Raw genomic sequence first — 5,108 nt, 5'->3', positions numbered from 1 at the left:
CAAGCTCAAGACTTAGGCCTGATGGTTGCGCCGAGCTCAGGCTCGCGCCTGAGTGTATTCTGTTGATACATATTCAAAACCCGAACTTGGCCCGACCCGGCCCATGAACAGGTCTAATGCACAATATAAATACATACACAAAATACAAGATTTTATACTATACATATTTGTATTTATACTCTTTCCAAACTGAGCCTAATGAGCTATACCCTTCCAAACACTTGTTAAGAGGGGTTTTATGTTTGAACATAAGTTAATATTAACAATATTTCGATGGGTTTAAAAACTTGTATGTATCATATGATAAATACTAATAGGTTGAATCTTTGCTATATTTTGGGCCTTATTCCAAATCCCTATGTCTATTCCCGTAGGCTCCGTTTGTTTGTAATACAAACGCCGAATTAGGGTATTTATATACTGCGGTTCTTGCAAGTATTTGTTTGATATATAAAAATGTAATGATTATTAGATCAAAAATGTATTTTTTGATTTTTTATACTCTGAAAAAAGAGTATTACTATACCTATTTTTTGGATACAATTTTGTATTCTTTTTTATAATCAATTTTTTAACCAAAGTTAAGACATTGATTTAATGATGAGACCCACACTTAGCACTGATTTCAAATAAACAAGATGAATGCAAAAATAGTTTAAAATCTAAACCATATTTCAGTGTACACATCTTCGTTTGCATTGTAACGCAGCCATATTCATCTGAATAAGATGCATATAATGTGACCACTTGAGGGTGATTTACCAAAAAAAAGTATAACTTGTATAAAAAATTATTAAAAATCAAAGAATTTAAGCAGGTTTAGACAATAATGAGCCATTGAAGATATAGCTCACAGAATGGAATTAATGAATGGTCTAATCAGATTTGAATAATGTCTCAAGCATGATGATGTTCTCATCCACACCACCTACCATCCTCTTTTGATATTTTACGAGCAAAATCACTCACACATACAAATACTTTCTTGCTTTCGGTTTCCACAATTTTGTATTGCTTATTATTGTGGTAAAATGCAAGTTTTGTAGGGTCGTGTGTTAGCTATCTATTGCCCCACAATTTGGTAGTGATTCAAAATTTCAAAAGTAGATGGACCCATCACCAGCTTGAGTGTTTCAATGAATAAAAAACAGTTGCCAGAAAATAGTAATTAGTAATGGGTGTGAATGCTGAGTCATGAAAAGACCACTGACTTATCAGAGACAAGGGTGCCCACTGCCCAATACTTAATTAATACCATTTAGAGGACAATGGTCCACCCCAAATTGAAATAAACATATATGGGTAGCTTCTATCTAATTATCTTTCTGACCAGGAAGCTACAAAGAGTGAGAGTTTCTCCTTTCTTTTCTTTCCTCTCTCTCTCTCTTCTTTTCATTTCTTTTTACAAACAGAGCCAAATAGCCACGCCATATCTTCCTTTATTTGTCGTTTCCTTGTTTCCATTTAAACAACTTTAGAAAGAACCCGATTACAATAGCAGAAAGTGGACCATCCAGGGCACCATACCCTTATCTTCTTCTCAATTTTTTTTGTTCAAAAATGTTGTATTTCATTTGAAGAGTCCATTGAAGCAGACAGCTTTGGTTGGTCCTTATCACGTTGAAACCCCTTAGCCGAGATCAAAGCCGCAAACTCATCCTAAAGCCATATCTAATTGATAGTGCAGAGAGACTTTCATCTTAGATGTGTATCATCCTACTAGAAAGAGGGTTCCAGCAGTCAACTGGGTTTTGGCCTGAAAATCAATACCCAGTATCATCACCTCCACATTTGATAACTATTTTCTGTTGTGCTTTCAAAGCTGGTATACTTGGGGGTCGTATTGCTGGTCTTTTATTCCTTGTTCTTAAACAGATCCTGACATCACTGATGACATATTCAAGGACAAGGACATCAACTTGAACCAAATGAGGAAATCGAGCACCCATTGATCCACCTTGTAATTTTCAGTATCCCCTCGTTTGATCAACCAAACCCCAATTCTTCTTTAGATCGACTGATCAAGAAACGTGTTTATTGATGAACCAAGCTAGCTAGGAAACTAGTTTGATAAGAAACCACATTAATAAACCATAGAAACCAGCTTTCTGTAGGTACAGATTGTCGCCGAACCTTCATTAAAAAAAAAAAAAAAAAAGATTGTGGCCCAACTGGACTGAACCAAACCATTCATAGTTTTGGTTCATTGGTTAATCCAGTTTTGTAGAACATTGAGTGAAACTAGCTGTGAAATGAAATTGAATTGGCTTGAAGCATCTAACATCCACAATGAAAATCTTCATCATCATCATTATCCATGCATTATCCCATTTATATGAGGTTTCATCATCTTGTTTTTCCAATTGTGTATTTAAAGTCATATCCATTGTTAAATTGTTAGTCTTTATATCATTTTTTACTACTTTTACCCATACCCTTTTCGGTTTACCCTGAGATCTTCTATCCCCTTCAATGTGTAACAAATCACTTCTTCTAAACGACATAGTTGGCGGTATTCTATGCATGTGCCCAAACCATTTTACTCTACTATTTGTTTCTCATTTTATCACCTATTTGGAGCTACTCCTAGATAGGGATGTCAATGGGTTGGATCAGCGGGACAGATTCAGTAGCCCCTTTTTATTTAGTCGGGTTTGGGTTAGTATTACTTTGGATCAGGTTCAGTAGGCAAGCTTATACCAAATCCAACCTGTTGACATCTCCACTCCTAATTAAGTTCCTATGGATAACTCCATTCCTACTCCTATCCTTTTTAGTTTTTCCACTCATCCATCTTTAGAATTTGCATTCATGTCATATTAATTTTTTTAACATAATGTTTCTTGAATGCTCAACACTTGCTCCATAGAACCTTTTATATATCAAATAAGACCTTGGCTATTTACAAATAAAATGTTTAAGAAGGAAAATGCACAATAAATCAGAATTAGGAAGGGTGAAAGTGTTAATTATACTCTTTTTCATATTCCACTTGAAAACATACAATTGTGTTGATTCTCACAACTGTTCATTGTGTTGTAACTTGTAAAGTAAACAAAGGATAAAAGAGAATAAAAAAGAAATCAAAGGTGAGAAAGAAAATACACACAAATTTATGTGGCTCACTGTATCAAGTCTATGTCTACAAAGGATCTTGCTGAATTCCACTATTTTCAAGTCAACCGTTGACAACCCTAAGGAAGTTAATATACCTAGGGTTTACACTTATTGATCAAGATTCAAAATTTTGATATAGTACACCTTACACTGAGTGTATCATATCGCATCTTATCATGGGCTGATCAAAACTCCTTTAGTAAAACTCTTTTCCATCTGGGTTCGACTATGATATGGAAAAGATATGATATCTGAAAAACATCTTATCAATCAATTGGAATCATAGACTTGGTAATGAATCGGGTGTTATTTATCAAAATTCATGGGTGGGTTTTGATTGGTCAAAACTCTTTCCATATCATCTTTTATATATCATAGATTTTCCCTTTCCAGAAACTTGGGTTTCGAAACATTAACTACCTTTAAAACCAACTTGGGTTTCGAAACATTAACTACCTTTAAAACCAACTTCCTATGAAAATCTCAAAGTAAAAAAAAAAAAATAGTGCTTTGTGGTATTGAAACACCCAACATGCATGTTTGTGTGTATCGATCCTTTGGACCTTGTTATTGATGCTATAATTTGATAGAACCTTTTTGTTCAGTCCGGATCATGTAGGCATAGCATTGTGAGCACGTTCAATGAGCACTTTGAAAATTTTTTGACACCTGTCCTTTAAAATACCCCCATCCTACCCTTGAAAAAGATTAAAGACAATTTTTTGGCAGTTGCAGAATATTTATCAAGTGCTCACTAAGTGTGCTTTCTATGTTGTGCCTACTAAATCCGATTCATCCCTTTTATATGTTGGTTGTATTCTCATCCTTCTTAATAGAAGACATTCTTCATCAAATAAAAGAAAACATCAAACAATATAACCACATAAAGAGCTTGAAAATCCAACAGTTCTTGATAGATGATCAGGTTAATTTTTTTAAAATATAAGAAAATAAACAAACAAAGGTCTCATCTCAAGTGGGTATAATGGAAATGATTTTTTAAGGCTTTTCCAGAAATCTAGATTTTTAAACATTAGTTACCTTTAAAACCGACCCCCTATAAAACTCTCTAAATAAAAATATGGGCAAATTCTTAAACTACTGCTAAGGTTTAGGAAATTGACTAACTATATCCCTACTACTTCAATATTGTCTTAAAGTACCCTTACTAACTATATCCCTACTGCTAAGGTTCTCTTCCCGTTAAATTTTCATCACAAACCATTTGCACGTGACTTCACGTGTTTGATTTAATTTTAAATTATATCTGAAATACCTTTTTTGGCTTACCCTACTTGCCCAGCAATTCTAACTTCTAAGTCCATTTCTACAAGTCTACAACCTATGAAGGTAGTAGCAGCAGCGATTTTGATTGGAAGTTGGAAGTCGCAACCGCAATTTTGAAGGACAAAAAAGGGAGAAGGGAGAGAATGGGGTGCAAGACGATGAGAATTTTGCAGTAGAGGAAGGAAGCTGGAGGGGGGAGAGAGAGAGAGAGAGAAATCGTTGCCACTCCTCTTTAGATTGAAGATGAAGAGGAACAACAACCCAGATTATTGTTTTGTAAGCCCCATATTTCAACTTCTACAAGCCCAGATTTCCAACAAGAATTTGAGGGGCAGAAGTTTGCGAAGATATTCCCTCAGTTTGCCCTTCTTCTCTCTCTCTCTCTCTCTCTCTCTCTCTCTCTCTCTCCTTCCCCTTCACTATGACTCCCCTCTACCTCCAGCCCCTCTCTCTCTCCCCCTTCTTCTTTCCCTTCATTCGCTCTACCCCTAGTGTACTCTGGACCTCTGTCCAATCCTACATTTCTTCAAAACCAAATCTGCAACTTCCCCTCCGTCTAGATCTACGTCAACTACTTCTACTCGGCTAGACCCACTTAGATATGCGTCTCTGCTACTTCACCTTAGTCCAGGTCTACCTTTGCTCTCTCCCTCTCTCCTCATTCATCCATTATGCATCATTGTAGCTTAATACGAAAGCACAAA

The sequence above is a fragment of the Nelumbo nucifera genome, chromosome 1 (genome assembly GCF_055504915.1).
Source record: "Nelumbo nucifera cultivar China Antique chromosome 1, China Antique-T2T, whole genome shotgun sequence".
NCBI classification, from domain to species: Eukaryota; Viridiplantae; Streptophyta; class Magnoliopsida; order Proteales; family Nelumbonaceae; genus Nelumbo; species Nelumbo nucifera.
The sequence above is the reverse complement of the archived record's forward strand: the minus strand, read 5'-3'. Positions refer to the sequence as shown.